This window comes from Cydia splendana, chromosome 4 (assembly GCF_910591565.1).
Source record: "Cydia splendana chromosome 4, ilCydSple1.2, whole genome shotgun sequence".
NCBI classification, from domain to species: domain Eukaryota; kingdom Metazoa; phylum Arthropoda; class Insecta; order Lepidoptera; family Tortricidae; genus Cydia; species Cydia splendana.
Genome location: NC_085963.1, coordinates 17,025,542 through 17,048,475, shown reverse-complemented (window position 1 = coordinate 17,048,475; position 22,934 = coordinate 17,025,542).

Genomic DNA, 22,934 nt, shown 5'->3' with positions numbered 1-22,934 from the left:
CATTCCTTCATCTCTTTCTTACAATAGGTAAATGAAACGCCAAAGACACTGTTTTATTATTAATCTAGAATTGCAAGATTATAATTTGAAATATCTAATCTGTGGTGGAAAGTTTAGCATAGACAGACAGTCGGGCGTGATGGATGGCCGGGGGGAATGCGGATGACGCGGACTTTCCCGCACTCCAGAGGTAACAATCCAACAGCTTACCACGGGCAAGTAAAGGGGTTTAGACGACCCATCAGTATATGGATAATCTCTGGTTAAGCTGGGTTGTTATAGAACTGGAGGTCATGTTACACTAGTTCGTGCGAGAACTCGAATCAACTGCACCTGCGGAACGGAAACAAACAAACCATTGGTTGATCAGTTAACCGGACCTGTTTCCGAAGATAGTGACTGAAAATGTTTGTAATATTAAGTGGTACTTCCCAGGTAGACAGTTCTAATGCCACTCTTATCTTATTACTCGTTATCTTAACGCTTCCCTGATTTCAGGATCCACTTCGCAACCCTAATCCTGTCCCAAGATTGCGTGAACGCACACGCAGTAGTTTTTACTGAAACTACTCTTTAGAAACTTAAAATTTAAAAAAAAATTGAAAGCTATTAACGCTTACACCAATACCTTGCTAAATACGTAGTTTTTCATGTTAAATAGGTACCTATTCAGTTATTAATTGTAGCCATAATGTAGACTATGTGAGCTTGAAAAAAATCATTCAATTAGTAGGTAAGTAGAGGTAGACCAAGATAAGTCAAACTTCAATTATGACATTTATGACGTATAAATAACACTTGCACTGCGTATGCTATCAAAATCGTTGCAGACTTTTCTTGGTCTAGCTCTATAAGAAATTATTTATGTCTCAACAACATGAATACATGGATGGAACTATTATAAATTGAATGACGTAGCTATCATACAAGAAGTCAAACCTTCAGAAGAAAAACAGTCACACCTTCTCATACTCTACCAACTGCCGTAATCGAACTTCAAGATATTCACAAGAGACGACACGTACTAGATCCATTCTAGATACGTTATAGTTTAGATATCAACTTGTTCTCTTTTGCAGCGCAATTCGGGCAACCAATGACACTTTTACGTTAGATAGAGTAAGATATCTATTAGATGTGAATTGGATCTCTAAGTCATATCCTGTGGAAATCGTTCAACAGTATCTCCAGAATCGCGCAAATGTTAAATTTGACAGGTTAGATCTTAAACATATCGTTATCGTATCTTGGTGATGTCTAAAAGATGTCTAATAGATGTCTATTTCAAAATCCGAATCGGGCCCCAAGTCCCGAACGCTGCTGCAGTCGCATCTCGATTTAATTGTAACTTCAACTCAACTTCAAGCTTAAACTAAAACTTTTGTCTACGCGCTGGACTTAGCTGTACTGTACTCAATTTATTAATTCGATAAAAATAATGCCCCACTTTTGTAGATATCTGTGTTTTATAGCTCATTAGACGATTGACAATTTTAGTTACATTGCGGACCATTGAGGTTACATCAATTCAGCCGACCGATCAAATAACGCAATGTAATGAAACTCGCATGCGAGTTCTCGCACCGTCTAAATGAACGCTTAGGCTACGTTCACACGGCGACTATTCGATTCGATATTTTCTCGCATACGGTTTTATCGTATACTGGACGTCTGTTCACACGGCGCAAGATCCATTCGGTTTTTTCTCGTATACGGTATTCCCGTATACGTGACAGCCGGTCACACGGCGTCTATTCGATGCAATTTAGCTGCCGCCACACCACCAGTCGTTGAGTGCACGCCGACATGGATCCCCGTATTCCAATTCTTTTATATCGGTATTTAAGGAGGAGGCATCAGAGCCCGAGAAGATATTGGGTCCATCCTTTATTAAAATCAGGCTGACACCGACAAAGAAGATTCAAAGCGTTTTTTCAAGACATCAGTAATGATGAACGCGTGTTCTTTAATTATTTTCGTAACATGTCAATAGCCAGCTTTGACAATTTACTATCAAGATTGGAGCAAACCACCTTGCCACGTACTAACACCAACATGAGATTGCAAACGACGTTTCAAACACAACTGCCGGCTGCCTGCCCCCCCGCGCTTCTCGTATACGAAAAACCAGTTTGTCCGTGTGAACGACTCAACGTAAAAGTAAGCGCCACTGAGTATCGCATTCGATAAAATCGTTTCGAGAATCTCGCATTCCCGGTGGCAAGACCCTACGGTATACGGTAAAAAATATGTCTCGAATACGAGATTTTCTCGTATAGACGCCGTGTGAACGATTTTCAGAGATGCCATACAAATTTTGCTGTCACTACGATATTCGATAAAATCTCGTATACGGTATACGGGAAAAATGACGCCGTGTGAACGTAGCCTAAGGATATAGTGTACAACAAGGTGTGTAAAAAGTTGCCATGCCCTGTATTATGAGATCATGGACTAGAATGAGTTTTCGAATGCACCACCTCCAGTGGATAAGCTAAACGCGGCAGTGTTGTGCTGTTGAAAATTTTTGCATGATACCAACATGCAATAGCGAGTGATGGATGACCGAAGAAATGTGCATGACGTGGAGTTTCTCACAGTCTTCAGTTGAGCTACTGAAACTAAACAGTCCAATATTCGGTCCACACCAACTCTACATAGTCAAGTACCTATATATGTATTTTGTAAGTCTCGTTTTCACAAAACAATATACTTAAGTACCTATCTTCACTTTTGAGGAGCTGAGAACAAGGCGAAGCTTGACGTTTTTTTTATCAAGTTTCAGTACCTGTTTCGTAAGTTTGTAAGTCAATTTTAAGAGAATAGTGTGACATAGCTATGGTTAAAATAAATACATCAAAATGTGAAAAAATATGTTCTATTATGTCAATATCCAGAGAGGAATATGGGGACTACGCTTGTATGGAGTAGCGGTCGTCCGTTCCTTTTAAGCAAAATTCTTGGTCTGAAACAAACTCGCTTTAAAAAAAATGTGTAAAATAAATATATGAGAACACGATGCACTGATAACATCAATTATATTGAATGAAATCAAAATTGAATAGCCGAAGGCAGAGCCCTGATTCTGAATGATTTCATCATTTTTACTGTGGTCCAATTTTAGCGAGTTAAGACAAATGGAACGCTGCCAGTGCATTGTTTAGGACAGTATCTTGGATTGACAAATTAAATTTATCAGAAAATATAAAGCAATGTTTTGAAACTTTGTTCATTTCGAGACACAAGTTGATTAATTGAATACAACCGGTTTACACTGTTGTCGTGGTTTACGTTTATTATCGTAAAAGTTTAAATTTATGCTTAATTCTCGCCCTAGTTGGATACGATATTTTCTAGGCTCTTAGTAATTTTCTGGGTTCCATACCCGTAGGGCGCCAACTAGAACCCTAATAACTTAAGTCTCCGCTGTTCGTCTGTCACAAACTAATAGATAGTTCAAAGTATTTGGAGGTTATCTACCTTACTAAATTTTTTTATTAAATTCAAAAACGAATCAATGGACGTGATTTTTTCAGCGCCTGTTTTCGTGTTTTACGAAACTACGAAACCCTTCATTTAACATGGTCTGAAGTAATAAAATGTCATTGGATGAGGTGGAACAGCTGATGATGACTAGAACGGAACTCCTTTGCGAACCATATTATTATGTCACGTTTGGCGATATGTCTTCTTCTTGAATAAATAATAATTTTGTAACATTTTTTTCAAGATCCAGTTCGATCGAATTCTTATAAGCATATAGCGATTATTGTATTTCTATCTACAAATACAGTACTATTTGATGAGCTTGTTAACAATAATTAATAGAAGTATAGATTGCTTATGATCGTAGGTATATAGGTACCTAATTTTAATGGTTTCACATTATTAAGTCATTTTTTATTATTAGGGTTCCGTACCCAAAGGGTAAAAACGGGACCCTATTACCAAGACTCCACTGTCCGTCTGTCTGTCCGTCTGTCTGTCTGTCTGTCACCAGGCTGTATCTCATGAACCTTGATAGCTGTATTTCTGTTGCCGCTATAACAACAAATACTAAAAAGTACGGAACCCTCGGTGGGCGAGTCCGACTCGCACTTGTCCGGTTTTTTTGTTAAAGATTATACTGTAAACTTGAGGTTCACGAATAATCAACTAACTGTATCAAGAATTTTACCAATACAGGATTAAACTCAACCCCATTTGTACCAATTTTGGTATCCCATTAAACATTTGTAAAATATGTATAATTATAATTAAATATTATATTTCTAGTTATTCCTTCGCAAATATTACCAAAGCGGTTCTCATTGCAAAGCAATTTCATTGAAATCAAACGTCCTATTATATCAATAAGTCATAAACAGAGATCCCGAATCGCAGTCGCCATAATCGGCTTACTAAAGTGCCTATTAAGTATTAATAGCACTGCGCCGTGTTTGTTGTTCTGCTGCTGCTATAATAGCCGCCATAAAATATTACCTGAATCCTACTCGTAATCAGGATATGAAAGAAAATATAATTTATACTTAATAGGCACTTCTTTTAACGTTACCTAGTTTTTATTTTTAGCAAATGATCTCTCCCTCGGGTAATGTGATAGATAATATTAGACTTGTGCCTAACACCTAATATTTTCGATTAAACACAAAAATAGCAACTTGTACCTAGATTAGGTTAGGTATAAATAAAAAAGAATTATTGTAGACATTTTAACGTTCTATTTATAGTTTTAGTGACCTTTTTACTTAACTACACTTATATTTGAATCAAAGTGGTAATCCGTCGACCCGAAGCTCACCTGTCCGTTTAAGTGAGATACTAACTTGGATAACATCCTTTGATCTGCTGTCACCTGGCAGCAGAGTTTGTTAATTCGTCTATATAAGTAAATAAATATACACAATAAACTTTGGGTATATTATACAAGGTGTCTTAAATAAGGTTACGAATGCCAGGATAGTTAAAACTATTGCTATAGAATATATATAATATATGTTTTATAGAAAGGTACGTTATAACTTATAATAAATTACACATTCATTTCCTTTTTTGTTTCCCGATTTAATTTTGCATTATGTTAGCTTTAATAAAATTAAGTTGCGGCATGTATTTCGAGGTTCATATAAAATAATCCTTTACATTAAAGCTTAGTCCTTCCGCTAAGCTCCTGAGTAATGTTTATATTTTTTAAGTTTCCGCAACAGCCAAGGCTCTCACGTGAACGAACCAAAACAAGACTTTGTTTTTCCAAGTCCCAGTCGTTAATTTCCTAATTACTGTTTCAAAATAAAAGCCTGTTTTTGCTGTCCCATTCGTCCCTTCCGCGCGAAGCTGGGCAAAATCCGGACCGGAAGGTTAATGGAAGAAAAATTACGCTGTACAAATTTGCATAACATTTTTCTCTGTCTCCCGCCGAAATTAAGTCCTCTGGCCCTGTATTCACGGCTTTGTTTAAATTACTGGAGTGAATTCCGTGATTCCTCTTGTAATATTCAATTTTGCCGCTTCTCGCTTGGCGCGTTCTTGTTCTTCCTTATTAGTTCTGTATTTAACTTTTTGTATATTATTGTGCAAATTCATGAATGCTCGTTACGTATTAATAACAGGGGATGACGAAAAATTGGTGGGACATAAACGACTTTTGTGGCAAGTTTAAAGAATACCTACGAGTAAGTGCAAGTGTAATAAGTAGGTAAGTACTCCAGCCAGCCAGTAAGTTATTGTATAGGTATTCTGTTATAATTTTTTTCCATGCCTATAAGTTTGTTTTTGGCTGTCTTTTAATAAGTTTTACATTGGAATACGCAGTGATAATATATATCCGAGTGAATTTCACAGGAAGTTATCGATATAGTCGACCGAGTTGAAACTGGCGTAGGTCCGTGGGGAAATTTACAATCTTGGCCTCCGCTAACAAAGTTTTCAACTAAAATCCTATTGTGCTCCGTGACATGGGAAACCGAGGCACTTGATAATTCCGACGTTACTTTGTCGTTAACCGCAACTATTCCAATTGAGTGCTGGGTGGATTTCAGCACAAAAAATTTCACCATACAAAAAATTTTTTTTTTTAAATGTTTAATTTAACACGATTCTAGCTGGGTAAAGTAATGGGGGGCTGTATATTGAGGATATGTATGGTATTTATACAATCATTTGTGGCTTATATTTGAAGTTATCGCTTTCGGAAAATAAAAACGCAAGATGGTGATGACAACCATGGTATGGTAATGACTCTTTTATAGACGGTAATGACACTGCATGTACGGTAATGACGATTTGGGAACTAATTTACATATGTATTAAAAACGTATTAAAAAAACAAAAACTTTTTTTAATTGTAAGACTTTAGAACTTTAATAAACATTACAAATAACATGTTTTTGAACATAAGACTAGCTACATAAATTATTTTTAGAAAATTATAAAAAATACATTTTATTCATATAAATAAATATATAACAAGTATTTTTATTGTATAATTTTAAATAATTTATGTTCCGAAATAGGCAATTTATGTATTCATTTATTTTTTTGGGTTTTTTCAATGTTAAATCATATTAACAATATTGTACTCTTATTATCAGTTTAAACCCGCATCTTCTTTTATCTACTGCATAACTTGGTATTTATGTCATATTATAAAATGACTGGCTTACCAATGAGCTTAATTTTTATGATATATTACTTTTTTTTGATAGTTTGATTCATTGCACAAGTTTGTATTTTTGTTGTTTTATTAATTAACTTTAAAAATAGCTATAATGATTTAAATCCATATATATGTTGTTTAATAGCTGTAGTTGTATATGTAGTTTAATAATCAGTGTTTTACAAGTTGCAAGACCCCTACTTGTAATGCATGTGATAAGTTACAAAATGTTAGGTATTGGGTCCGGTGACTACCCAATGGTATAATTATTAATTGCTGTAATTATATACATCAATTAATATAATATTATCAAAAAACATAAAGCCATCACGATAGTGAGCCAGTACCGTAGCCTATGGTCGCTTAAAACTTAATATATGTTGCTTGTTTAAATACTTTGTTTTAACACGACTAACATGCAATTACAGACTCTAAGTTGCACGATTTACATTATTAGATTATAAAAAAAAAAACATTTGTATGTTCTAAGTTCTAAATGACCAAAATTTTGCCTACTTCAGTCAAAATGTTAATTAAAAACTAAGCATCCTCTAGTGTGAAAGAAATAGTTATATCTTCTTCTACATTTATTCTACATTTATAAGGTAGACATTATATAGTGTTAGAAGACATAGAGAACGTTTTTCAAACATACAGCTTAATTTCATAATGAATTATAGCAAAATAACTAGAAAAGTTTCTGAGAACCGTCATCACCATACACATGAAATCATCACCGGTCGTCATTTTTTCCCGGTGATGATGGGTATGGTGTTGACGATTTGAGAGTTTCTTGTTTTTATTTCTAGAATACGAATAATAGTAGTTAATGTCTATGCTACACAATAAACTTCATGTAGTTTGCCATTCATTTCAATAATTATTTCTAATATATCATTTGTAACTTTTTTAAACTAAAGCATAACGGTGATGATGCTCTGTTGTGACAAACTACGTTTTACAAATTTGTTCGTAATATTTCTCACGATTCAATCATGTGACTTTATAGTGAAATCATTTTTGGCATTCTATATTAAAGTGAAAAATAGAGCAAGGACCTTTAGCGGTATTTCGTTGTTCATACACAGAGATAAGCTCACATTGACATTACCATGACGGTGTTGACGAATATTCGTGACAAAATTTTAAATATTTTTAAATGTACTTTCTCGGTGAAGGAATTATTGCATATTTTTTCATGTGTTAAACAACAACATGGAAAAGATATAAGTAAAAGAAAATTCGCAATCGTACGATAGGTATGCTATAATTTTCACTGCAAACAAAAAGGTTCAGATTTTTCCGGTAGACGGTGATGACTTTAGACACATAAAACATTTTATATAAAAAAAACTATTAAGTTATTGGAGATGGTAATTGAAGGAACATGAAGATAATAGTTCTTAAAAACATATAAAAAAGTTGCAACTCGCACAACCTACTAGTTTTTTTTATAAAGACCGAACCATAAGTTTTCGCTGGATTTTGAAATCCACCCTGCTGCATTAAAATAATTATTTACTTACAAAGTAAATAGCAAAGGATCATGCCGAATTTGGCCTACGATTTGATAAGGATGATATATATACGATAAATTTAATCATATTTCTTACAATCTCATACCTACATATATTAGATTCCAGCGGACACTTCTTAGTAACGAAAATAAGTTAAAGAGTAATTAAACCAAATCAACACATCCCACGCCATTATCATAGAATAAATGACATTTTATAAATGGACGTCTAGAGCCAAACAAAAAAGTATGATAGTAAAATACTTTTCTACGATGTTCCTGTTGATGCTAATAACGCTCACTTCAAAAAAAAAACATTCATACCACTAACGATATACTGTTTTAAGCACTAAGTATCAAAATTGCAAAAAGAACTGCGATACAGTAAAAACTTTTTATTCCAATGACTTTCATTGTAACATACTCAAATGACTTACGTCAAAAGTGAAATAGCGAACGAATATGGAACGAATAGAGTCGCTATGGATTGTGTTTTCATATTAATTATTACATATTTATTAGATGGTATTGTATGAAATTTGGAAGAGCACCAATTAACAATTAGCTTTCACCGGCTTTCCCCACTGAAGTCTTTTTTTCTTCTTTAAAATTGATTGACTTTTTTATTAAAACCTTATTTGATATCAGGGTTTGAATAACACGAAAATAGGTTTTAAAGTAACTAAACTAAAACACAAATATTTAAACTATGTAGACTTAAAAATACATTAAAATTAAATATAAACTAAATCTTAAGCATTTTTTTTTATAAATGATAAACCTACAACTTAGAAATCCTAACTTCTTTGAAATAAATTAAGTTTATTATTTGAAGTTTATTATTAACTGCCTTTTAGACAAACATTTGTTTTTGAAACATTCTTTTTTGGAATGAGTTATTGTATTTATTATAATTATCCTGCGATTGTTACTGTATTCCTTCTCTCTCTGGAATTGAAGTAAATATGTTTACTTAAGTGATTGGTTTTACTTTTGATGCTATAACAATTTTTAGTCATTTAGTCATTTATTCAATATTGCATTGTCATGTACATAATAAGATGTTACAATTTAAATGGCCAGTTCATGACACCCTGTAAGGGCACACAATAGTAGATACATGCTTATTTACAGTTTTATATGATTTAAACAAGTCTATAAGGTGATATAATAATTATTTAAACTTATCAATTAATCAATAAAATGTCAGCTAGTCACATAAATTAATTCAGGATTGTAACGTCAAAAAATATATTGAAATAATAAATAGTTAACTAAATTATTTTGTCAACTTATTTTATAGTATATTTTACGAATGTCTTTTCTAATCTTATAGGTAATAGTTTTATTAGTGGTACGAATAGGTCAAGTTATAATTTAAAAATCCTAAATTAATTCAATGTCATACTTAACTAGCGTATTATCTTTGAGAAACGTTTCTACAGTGTAATAACAATTTTCTATTAATAGGGTTTTCAGTTTAGTGTTAAACATTTTATCATCTGGTTCGGCTTTGATAGCATTAGGGATATTAATAAAAATTTGTATACATTTGTACCTACTGTGGTCCTTTTTTATACATAGCTAACGTGGATATTGGCAATAACAGCTTATTTCTATATTGGCTTCTAGTTTTATACGTATCGAATTTTCGGTGGAAATAGTTCTGTATGTTGTCTGACAAAAAGTGCAGCCTCCATTATGTATATTTTACTACTTATAAAACAACTCTAGCTGTTATAGTCTATTCCAGTTCGCTTGCTATGTCTCATTAATTTATGGAAATTGTATTAAATATATTATCATATTTAAATAAAATGTATTAACCTAATACCAACTCATTCGATTTTTGTTCCTTAACAGCCTATAAACGCCCAATATCATCGATATGTATACACTATTTACGGCACCTTATTTCCTTGTAATAATATTTAACATGGCCAGATACAAGGGAGAATTCCTAACCTCAAAATCGTAGAGAAATTCCGCTTTTATAATGTTCTGTGAAGTGTCCGTGAATTTCTAATATCTGTCGGTACTTCCATTTCATGTTTGGAGCCTAACAATATACCACCCATGTTTAGCGAGTGTTGGGCCAAACTTCTATGAGAGCGGAACATCATCCTTTAGACTTCATTTGGGCCCATTTTAGGAACTTTTATTTGACAATCTGATTTTTTTTTCATAGGCCTATTAGTAAATAGCAAGCTGTAGCGAACCTGGGCATAAAGACTAGGCTGTCATCTGCCCTTCTCAGGATTGTAGAGTTTTTCGGTCATAGTCTGGTAAGAGCTGCTCAACTTGAGACATCAAACACGTTAAATTACACGCCTGCAAGAACAGACAAAAGTGACGATTCTGCAAGAGAGTTTCAGCCCTTAGTGATCATAATCACGACGTATAACTGTACTAAAAAGTTAAGAACTCGCTGATAAATAGTAAGCTAAAATTTTGCAGTTTTCATGCTACTTATTACATAATATATAGACGAAAATGAAAATAGGCCCGAAAAACCCGAAGAAAAACCCATACCAATTTGAGAAAGACAGTTTCATCAAACAGTACTTATTGACACTAAATATTGTGATAGCAGTTAATTTTGTGTTTTAACTTTTAAGAGGCCAAAACGAATTTACGTTTCTAATTAATTGCAACAAACGAGAATGATAACGAAATATCTCCAGCTCAATGAAATTCATCGGGTAACGCAAAACAACAAATTCGCATTGAAATTTCTTCAAAGCGTTTTGTAGCAGTGGTAATCTCGGAGGCGAACTGTCAAGTGCTAAGCACATAAACACTGAAGACAAAGCCGCCAGAAACTAAACTGCGAAAGAACAAAGCAGAAATTGTAACAAATGTAAACGAGTTTATTTTACCAAGGGCTGTGCAGATAAGAGCTTTCTAAGCAATGGATGTAAAGAGAACTAAATCTGTCTATTTGTTCTTGGAAATTTGGGCCCGGAAACAACATCACCGCGGGGGAAATGGATTTAGGAAATTAAATATGAAAATTATAGTATGGGGATTTAAGAAACCGACTTGTTTTATCGTATTTCCTTTGTTCTGAAATATTACTCACTCGATACGGAATACCTACTAAATATACTAACAACATTAAAATATGACGAAGATAACTTAAACATTCATAATCAGAAATGTTGACGATGTTAAAAACCCTAAAATCAATTTTATAAAAAAATTGTTAAATAAACTTGTAACTATAGGGTAAATACTAACTTTTATAAGCCAAAAATACTCATGGGTAAATTTTTGAAGAGGGTGTTTTTTCGACATTTGTATGGCAATTTTTTATTTTTGGAAAATCTGACTTATAATCATCGTTCTAAAGAAAGGGTTTTTAACAACAAAAAATATACTGTACGAGGCACCACTCTACTTTTAATAGTTAGCTAGATATGGACGTTTAAATATCGACATTTGTATGGCACTATTTAGCCATTTGTAATGCGCTTTTGACATGTATAAAGCATTTTTTCGACATTGTATTGCAGTATCAAGATTTTTATGACACTATTTATTGTTTTTGTGGCATTTGTAAGACCCTGACAACATTTGTATGGCACCTTTTCGACATTTGTATGGCAGTATATCGACATTTGTATACCAAAATCGACATTTATATGGTCAAAATAGCCGTACAAATGTCGCCATACAAATGTTGCCAATAATATTTTTTTGCGATATTTCCTACACAATAACCGATTCACTTATTTATTTTACGATATATTATAACACTGTATTTGTAACTGTTATTGTATAAAATACACATTTTTATTTCGACTGTATACCAACATATTAAGCGTCCATACAAATGTCGTTGTAGTTGTACCAAAATATATCGAAGGAGATTTATGCCTGTTTTTATATAAATAAAACTGCTTCCACGTCCACATTCGATGTTGATCGAGGCCCACTAACCGCACTATTGCGTCGTTAATTTAATTTAACCGTTATTCAATAGACAAAGTTTTCTTTTTTGGGGGGTATCTTTAAGTCATAACAAAACAAGTGCCGCGCGGGACAACGATAAAAAGGCTTCCCTTGTTTTATTAAATAAGGCATTAAATTATCGAAATTATTAAATCTATTCTCTACAAAATGCTCTATAAAAATATAAAGTTGTTCATAATACGTTGCCTACATCCAAAGTTATGATTTTTTTATTGGGTGTGTGCCGCCACTGAGACACGCAAAAAACGGCTAATTTCGCCGTTTTTGGAACTTCAAATGCGATTTTGTCAGAAACAAATAATATTTAAGGTACATTTGTACATTATATTTAAAGTTCACAATACATTGGATGAAAATATATACATACCCAGTCTTTTAGTCCTATTGACTTCGAGTTATAGCCGTGAGACAGCAAAAAATGCCTATTTGAAAATTGACCCTCATACATAAAACAAAAACTTTGAAATGTCTCTTCCAGTACCTACTAAAAATTATGGTAGCGTTTAGGAGCGGGCATACGATAAGCCACGCGCCGATAGGATCTTGCCAAATCAAACACTCCCCCGACGGTGGATAAGGCAAGGGGGGCTCGTGGGAACGAGCCGTGAAGGAATGACAGACAACGAAACAAATTGTATACTTTGCTTCGTTATTTGACGGTTGGTTTGTCATAAGTGAAGTTTTCTCAGTGTGTTCCCTGATGAATTAGTCTTACGACAGTAAATATTGTTATATCATTTATTAATATTTAGGTATTAGTAGAACGTAGGTAGGACGAAAACTTTTATTAGAAAACAAGCATACACTTTTTAGCCTGCAAAGGGCAAAAGCAATTTGTGGATATTTATTTTTCAATGTATTAATTTTCATTTATTATAAAAGTTGGGCAAAATTTACCTCTGCCCTATAGGCCTCTCACTACCTCTCACCGGTTTTCGTAAACATAAAAACATAATTTTTCATAACAAGAAGATAATAAAGACGTATGTGAATTACTTAACTTTTGAAACCTGGAACACAGGAGGCAACTAGCGATACCTAGATATAAGTTAATAATTTCTTAAAGATTTTTATTATGCGAACATAGACCGTCTCGAACCATTAAAAAAATCGGTATAATTAGAAGTTTCCATTAGCAGTTTAAAATTTTTTGATTTAACAATAAAACCATTATTTTCAGAAATAACACCAGAGACGTCACCATGACAACTAGCGGTTAAAAAGGTCATACAAGTAGTTAAGTTACATGGACAAAGTATATAATATATACTATAACCAGAAACTCGGTCATTGATCGTCAAGGAAATTTACTACAAGACCAAAGCAGCTTTGGTTTGCTTCAATGGTCATTGAAACTGGCTGCATTGAGACACAAGTGCACTGAGTGCACTGAGACATGTGCGTTGCGCAACTGTCTGCCACTGATATATGTATAACTAACTAGTATCTACTTTGGGAAACTGTGCAGCTGAGTCAGTACATTTGGCTGTTGCGACTTTATGTACGAAAGGCCTGGGGGCCTTGCAAAGATAACAATCGTACATCGAAAAACGCCAAACGAATAGAAAAATATATCACGATGACATGCTATGAAAAGTCACGTGAGTATATCCACAAATACATTATTTAAGTTTCTATTGGCGTTTTCTATCGACGATTGACATCTTGATCACTTAAACTGAATGAAGAAACTAAGCTAACAAGGTCTTTCAAATTATAATTATAAAACTTAAAACGGGGTAATTATTTACCATGTCAAATTGTTGTTTGGAGTTCCTAATATTTAGGTTGAACATCGTCGTGGAGCAACTGATGTGACTTAAGTATAAGCATTAGTATTACGAGTATTACAGATATAGACATATTAAATAACATATCGTTTGTAAAAGATTATTGCGGTTCCAACTTAGGTACTACTTTCTCAAATACGTCCTTCCCCGTATACTCTTAACGAATATATTAAATCAGGTCGGCTTACATATAGTACCTACTCGTAAATCTTGTAGGTACGCTGCACGAATATCCATTCAAACTACCTACTGTTTTAACCGCAATGGGAACTCAGAATAATATTCATATGTTGGAAATATTGCATAGGCGGTCGTTTTCTCTTACTTAATGTTGTACTTTAACTGCACCACTCATTTTAATGACACGTATGCAGAACTCATTTCAAATAGCAACGTGCAAACTGTACAAAGTTTTTTTTTATAATACTTTGAACGGGAACTCAATTAGAGTTTTTTGAGCTTTTCTGGGAACTTAATGATATATTATTTCACAATTTTTTCATTTAAGTCTGAAAATATGCTGCACATTAATTTATATTAAACGCCTCATTATTGAAACATTATTTTACCGTTCATCAAATTAATACTTACAACAAAAAACTTAATAACCTCCAACATACACGTTGTATAATTATTATACAATATTATGTTTGTGTACTTTGTGTGAAACATCTTACTAAGAACTTCCAAGTATTTATATTGGCATCATAAATTTATTAAGAGTGGGGGATGCCAACACGCACTTGACTTCCTTGCAAGAGAATAATTAATGACTCCGAATATTTTGAATTCCCGTACACCTTGTGCATTTGACAAGGAAGTTGTTTGATGTGGAAGTTTGAAAGTTGCACGGCCTGTTCGACGTAACACAAACATGAAATTTATTAATTTATAGTTTACTATTATGGTGTGCCATTTATCGAACGAGCGAGCGAAGCAAACAAAGTTCTTACATTCGACTTGGGACACGCGGCTGGCTAGGGGCACGTCCCGGCATTTCGATGTTTTTAAGCTGAACTATCAGACGATAGTTTGATACTCAAGAACTTAACTAAATTTGTTCTAATTTAAATGAAATTGGGTAAACGTGTAGTTGAGGGCATTATATTTTAGTCATTAAATTATGAGCAGGCTCGATCAAGGCGTTATTGAGCTAGAAGAGCTTAGAAGGCTAAAAAGCTATTTGTGAGGGGTCTTGCTATTCTGGTCATCTTTTTGCAAGAAAGTATGGTCGAGTTTGGTATCGAATGAAAGTGCTCGGCTTGCACTTTTATAATATCGTTTTAAGATTTACCATTTTGAAATAATTAGCAAGATAAAAATAAACATAATATAGGTAATTGACATTTGACAGGACATATTTCGGCTTACCACAGATACAGTATAAGTTAAGGGCTCTACAGACCTTGTAATATATCCACGCGATTTTTGATCCATTGCCGCCTATAGTGGGACATAAAATAGTAGAAATTAAATAAAATGGAACTCTAAAATGTCCATACTATAGTCGGTCAAACAAGTTTGTCAATAGAAAAAGGCGCGATATTCAAATGTTCTATGGGACGATAACCCTTCGCACCTACATTTTTTTGCCGCTTTTTTCTACTGACGGAAATGGCTTAACAGACTATAAATTATTGCCATGTGTAAGCATTTTACGTCAAAAATGTGACAGCTACGTAGAAAGTGACGCCCTCATTTATTAACCGACTTCCAAATCTCAAAAGGAGGAGATTCGATTGTGATTCTTTTTTATGTTTGTTACTCCATATCTCCGTCATTACTGGACCGATTTTATCAACAAATCAACCATATACCTTCAAAAAAGTGACATTTGATGAAGTGTAACTGCTGATGATGATCAGAACGGAACTCTTCAACGAAGCGTAGTTCACGTTTGGCGATTTGTCCTCTTCGTTATGTTTGTTAAGCAGGTGAAGTTTTTAAGCCACATTTTTGTCAAGCTCGAGTTCTGATGATGGAATCCACGAGTAATCGAGGGAACTCCTCAAATCTTAAAGGCATGCGTATAGAGATTTGTGTATTTTCATCAGAAAATCAAGCATTTTCATTAAAAACTGTCTCATTTGATGAAGTGGAACTGCTGATGATGATCAGAACGGAACTCTTCAACGACGCATAGTTCACGTTTGACGATTTGTCCTCTTCGTTATGTTTGTTAAGCAAGTTAAGTTTTTAAGCCACATTTTTGTCAAGCTTGAGGTCTGATGATGGTATCCATGATGAATCGAGGGAACTCCTTCTTAAAGGCATGCGTATAGATATTTGTGTATTTTCATCAGAAAATCAAGAATTTACATTAAAAACTGTCGCATTTGATAAAGTGGAACTGCTGATGATGATCAGAACAGAACTCTTCAATGACTACACGTTTGGCGATTTCGAATTTCGATTTTGACGGAGCTGGCCCTGGAGCCAGACCTGATCCGGATCCGGGCTCTTATCTGGACCTGAACCCGGACCTGGACCCGGACTTGGACCTGGACTTGGACCTGGACCAAGACCTAGGTCTGGACCTCGACCTGGACCTGGTCCTGGACCCGGAACTGGACCCGGACCCGGACTGGTACCCGGACTCGAACTTTGACCCGGAAAACCATTGATACCTAAGCTAAATAAATCACTATGATTACCTACCATAAAATGTAGGTATAAAGTATAATGATATTAATGATGCCAAACTTACTAGCCCGTCCCGCTCAAACCCCCGTACACCGCACCGCACGCGCCGTTAAGTGGGTTAGGTTAGGTTTGAACTGCGATCCTCACAGAACCGAAAAAAACTGGCTTAGGTTAGGTTAGAACTGCGAGCCTTACAAAAACGAAATGCTACTAGAAAAGTGGTTTTGGATAGGTTCGAACTGCAATCTTCACAGAACCTAACTGCTATCAGAGAAGTGGGTTCGTGAGGCTAAAACTGCGACCCTTACAGAAACGAAATGCTACCTACTAGAAAAGTGGGTGGTTTTACCTCCTTTTCTAAATAGTGCACCATCTATGTACAATAATCTTTCACCGGCCCCCATAGAAGTCGGTTTTTTTTTCTTGAAAATTATTTTCTACTATTTTATACATTACATGTGTTAGTATCAGTATAAACTCAAAGCTAGCTATTTTATGAACAGTGTTTTATTTCTACATACAGTATAATATTGGCTTGCCTGTCAGCACATGTATTCTGATAAACGGACATGACGAATAGACAATAATATCGCAGAAAAAATAATAATTCTGACAGTTGAACTACGGATAGTTTTACTTACCCGTGGTACCACCAGTTGGACATAGCGGTGGTTCATTATACTAGTTGGACAATTGCCCCTCAGTTGTACCACGGGTCATAACAATATGTCACACAAAAAAAAATTCTGATAGTCGAAGCACGGATAGTTCTACTTACCCGTGGTGCAACCAGTTGGACATAGCGGTTGGACCACGGGTCGGGAGCGGAACTATACGAGTAAGTAGGTGCAACAAAGTCTATCTAGGCTCTATATATTTTTTAGCAAACCGCGAGTTCTCAGTTCGGGGCGAACTACTAGTTAGTTTAAGATGACAAGATGACTCAGCTGCCGGCGTATTATGAATGGTTTTATCCACGTGATAAAATAACTGTCACTTTTGAACACCGAGGGATAGAAAGTGACGGACACCGTTTTATCACGCTGTCACGTAAACAAGAACGACCATCATATCCGTACTATACGGGTTAGTTACGGTTACGTTTAAAATAACGTAAACATACCTAAGTTCCATTTTTAATGGCTTTCAACCTTTTCGACGCCGTGTCAAACACAAAAGCTGTCACGCTGATGCCAAGTCACCGAAGTGTCAAAACTGAAATTGAACTTTATGCATATGCACGTAGGTCTATGTTGCTCTGGGGTCTGTGACCGATTAATCGGTCTTTGGCGTTGGACCTGCGGTGCGGATATATCGGTCATTGGCGTCCAAAAGGTTAAACTAATTCCGGGGAGTAGTAAATAACTACTCCCCGGAAGTTAGAAGAGTAAGAGTTAGTAAATAACTTTGCACGTACTGTTTACATTATGCTATTCATTTAAAATTACAAGGAAGAAAATTGCTCTTTGCCTAAGAAACACTTTCATAACCATAATACTTAGTGCAATAAATGCATTTTAGAGAGCTCATTAGCTAACGATAATAAATATAAAATCTTGTTATCAAAACCTTAACAAACTGTAAAATCTGACTACCGCTCCTGCTCGGAAGTAATAATAATATAAAAACAACGGATTGCACTCCGGGAGTGCCGGCAGAAGTGAAAACTCAATGACATTGTAACAGTTTTTAGATCAGATCACATGTCCGTCTTACGAAGTGTCTTGCGTCTTACGTCTTACGCTGTCGCGAGTTTAACATTTTTTTCCCCATCACAAAAAGTGCACAGCGCCGCTAAAGAAGTTTTCACTTCAATAATTTCAGCCTATATACGTCCTGCTGGGCACAGGCCTGCTCTCATGCGCGAGAGGGCTTGGGCTATAGTACCCACGCTAGCTCAATGCGGATTGGGGACTTCACATACACCTTTGAATTGCTTCGCAGATGTATGCTCGGAAGTAATGAAGGATTTTACCTTTTTCCTAGCCTTGGAAGTCTTCTGTTTAGTTTTGTAACATATAGTTCACTGCATTCCACAAAACATAATGATTTGTTTGGCAAATATATAGTAAGTAATATTGTGTTCCACCCAGCGTAACTAGGTATCGTGATAGTAACTAAATTATCTGAAAGTGAAGAAGTACTTTGCACTGAGGATTTTAATAAAAAAAAAACTCTAGTCTAAAGAGATCTAAAAAAACTCCCTACTATGTTTGTTTTCTTTTACCTTCTTAAGTATAATCTAAAAAACCGACCAAGCGCGAGTCGGACTCGCAAACGAAGGGTTCCGTACCATTGTCTATAAAAACAGTCACCCATCCAAGTACTGACCCCGCCCGACGTTGCTTAACTTCGGTCAAAAATCACGTTTGTTGTATGGGAGCCCCACTTAAATCTTTATTTTATTCTGTTTTTAGTATTTGTTGTTATAGCGGCAACAGAAATACATCATCTGTGAACATTTCAACTGTCTAGCTGTCACGTTTCGTGAGATACAACCTGGTGACAGACAGACGGACGGACGGACAGCGGAGTCTTACTCGTAGTAATAGGGTCCCGTTTTACCCTTTGGGTACGGAACCCTAATAAACGCGAATATGAAAATTGACTCTTTGAAAAATATTCGTTTGCATAAAAGGAAAGATGAACTTTAATTAACAACCCAAAATTTTCAAGAAAAGACGGTATCATCTCTTTGATATGACCGGGTTAATTTAAAATTCTTATTTTGTAACAAAATAAATTCTTAAGACAAAAATATTATACAATGTAGGTAACAAAAAACAATAATAAAATCTATTTGAGAATTTTTATTCATTTAAAATTATATTGCACATCAAAAAAAGGTACAAATAGTGGACTTAATGCCTCTGTGGCATTCTCTACCAGTCAACCATATGGCAACTGCAGCTGTATTACCTGCTGTGGCGACATTACTGCTGCGGCCTTGTCGTGGGCGCTGTATCTGTCAAACTTTGTTAAAAATTAATCAGAACTACTGTTGACTATCTACTTTAAAGCAATGGAAGGCAGGGAATGTTAACTCCTAATTAGTCATTAGTATGTGCTTGTCGCAACTACGCTACAACCTGCTATGACAGTTAAAGTTGTTAGCCCAAAAGTTCCAAATATATTATAATAAACACGAAGCCATTGAGAACATTTATCTCGAGAATGAAAGGCAAGCCTCCAAGGAAATAAGATGCCTACCTGTCCTTCTTATCAAGTGACAAAAAAATAGTATTAAAATACATAGTATTTGTCTGATACCTATAAGTCTCTTCGTACCCACTATCTTACTTATTCTGCTTCATAAAGTGTGATTTCTCATCTACTAGTGTCTTTTAGACCGTTGAGCAATATATTATCCGTTTTCGCCAAGACTTATATTCCGTTAACGTATTTTTATTCAGAAATTCGCAAATACGAGGATTTTCTCTCATAAAAACTTGTTACACGTTCAAGTAATATCCACGCATGTAGGCACTACAACATAAGGCAAACTTTAAGGTAACTAAGTTGGCAACTTTGCAACGGCGACGTATTAAAGGGTAAGTCTCATAGACTACGTGGTCTGGCTATGAGAGCTTAGGCCGAAAACAGTACCTACAAGACTAATTTATTGGCTGGGGAAATATACGGAAAAGTTTCTTATATCAACGTTAAATCAGGCCAACACGTCCGAAATCTTTTTTGACGTAATAACGTCTTATAAATCGATGAACACTGGTAGCATACACGAAAGAGTGTCACGTTGTGGACAGATCTCCATGGTAACGTTACGTAATGTAATGGTAATGTTTTCTTATGACGTTATCACGCAAAATTATCGTCCGTAAACCGACTTTACAGACAACCATTTTTTCCTGTTTTCTTGTCAGACAAAACATAAGAGATTTCGAATTGTCGAAGCAGGCGATGGCGATACTTAATACCACCGTTTGACCCGTTTTAATTTGATGGCGCCTCTACTAGCGCCGTCTGTTGCACAGCACTGATTAACTTCCTGTTTTCAATTTCTATTAAATGTCCTTTTGTTCGGCAAGTTGTCTTCAGAACTTGTTAGCTATGAAATTTCGAACGGAGAAGTTTATTCGAGCAACGTGTTTTAAAATGTTTAATGGGTATCGAAAATTTTAGCACATCCATAGCTTTTTTCTTGGACGAAATTTGCGCCTCGATCCGATTATTATTTTGTAAACATGCAGACATTGTAACCAGACAACGCAGACAATACCCATGGCTATTATATTATATAATTATAATGATGTAAGAATTATAAAAATACCTACCTCAGAAATATCGACGAAAAGGAAGATAAACTTACTTTATTAACTAACAGCTTTGTAGATCATATTACCTTTAAACAGGAACTGAATTAAAGTAATTTTGCACTATATTTCACATTAAAACTTTAATACGCATAATCATTTAGCTACGAGTTCAGCTGATCTAGCATAAAAAGGGTCATCTATCAAAAGGCGATATTACGCAAGGCTCCCGTCAGCTTACTCAGCACTAAAGTAAACCCATAAAGTTTTATTATTATTAGTTATTTGTTACACTTTACGGCGGCATACTGCGTAAAAAACTAGTTACGTACTCGGACCCCTTCGGGCGAAAGTGAATGATCTAAAAAGTTTGTTAGGAACATATTGAACGGGCTCATTGGCGTTTGTTCGGAACTCGGTAACGAGTTCAGCGGTTCGCTGATTGATGAATGTAGGTACAAACGCGACGTGCGCCGCAAACTGGTACGCATTGATAGTGTCACGCATTTGATTATTTTGCGTCCGAAACGAAACGGACGTTTCCCTAAACGCTGTCTGTTCGTTTGGAAACATACGATTCGGATTTTTTGTATACGCTGCATGTGAGAGATTTAAAGGTGAATTTGGCTGATAGTAGATACGTAGGTATTTGTATAACCACTGAAAAGTTTAAATATATATGTCAAAATACCTGGAATGCGAACCAATTTGTATTATATTTATGTAATTCTATCAGGTGGTATTATTTCTCGATGTTGATAATCGTAATTAATAGCTTCTCATTTAAAATATTGTTTATTGTGTAACAAACGAATTCGGTCTTCTGGGCAGAGCAAACATCAAGCGAACTGTGAGGCCTTTATACACCTAATTATTAGGTATGTTTTAGAAAGCAAACCCAAGGTTCTGGCGATAACAATCTTTATCGATTCATCCATATACCTAATTGAATAAAATGGTAAATGGATGCGGAATGTTCCCTGTCTGTCTAATGGCTACATAGAAAATAAAAGAAAATTGAATATAAAGTCCAACGTCTCACTAATTAATTCGTCCTGGTTTCCAACGGACTGTTTTTTTCAACCTGCCATCCCTGATTTTCAATTTCTGTAGCGAAAGATTAATGGGGAGCGACAGGTCCCTTCCTTAGAGTTTTATCTACATTTTATAATTACTCACAGTATTTTTAAAGTTGTTTTTGTGGGATAATTAAATCGGTTCTTGCCCAGTGCTTTTATCTTGCCTATAGGGGTCCATTTTCCTCTCGCTTTGAATAACAGCTCTTTGGAAGACATTGGGCTGTGAATAGGTTTTTTACAACTTGCTGGGCTCTACCTCATTTTTACAAGTAAATAATAAATAAATAGGGTCGGCACCATAAACATATTTTATGGTTTTTTACTTTTACTCATTGAGTGCTGGGAACTCTGATCGCAGTTGCTTTCCTTTACAAATCGAGAAACGCTGGAATTGGCTACGAGCGTAGAGCTACGAAAACGTTGGCAGTGAATGCGTTGTCTCGTTTCGTTACTGACGACACCTAGGTACCTAAGTGTAAGAAAGGGACACAGATTATATACACAAATAAAATACACGTAAAATAAAAAACATACTAATAATATACCTATATACCATATGTAACTATACGTCAAAATACACGTCAAATAAAAAAATCTAATAATATACATATATACCATACTTGCAAGTAAGTATGGTACCTTGTTAAGTCCTATGGTGCTAATTAGTACCTAAGGCTGCAATTAGATTAAGGCTAGTACCTGAATATTAAATTATTAACTGTATCATATTGAGACATTATTATCGTTAAGATAAACTTTACGAGTACGAGTATCAATCTCTCTGTAGGCTCGTTTTACTTTACGCCTTTCAAGGTAGCCGTAGACGATTATTCCATACCTATTTGCCACGGATAGTAGACTGAGATCCCACTACATGCATATTGATGTACGTGCCAAGCAACAACAAAATTCATGTAATAACACCATCTTAGTAAATTAAAAAGAAATTGTATGTGTATATTATTATATTTAGACGAAAATAACAACAAGTCTGGATTGCCCGAT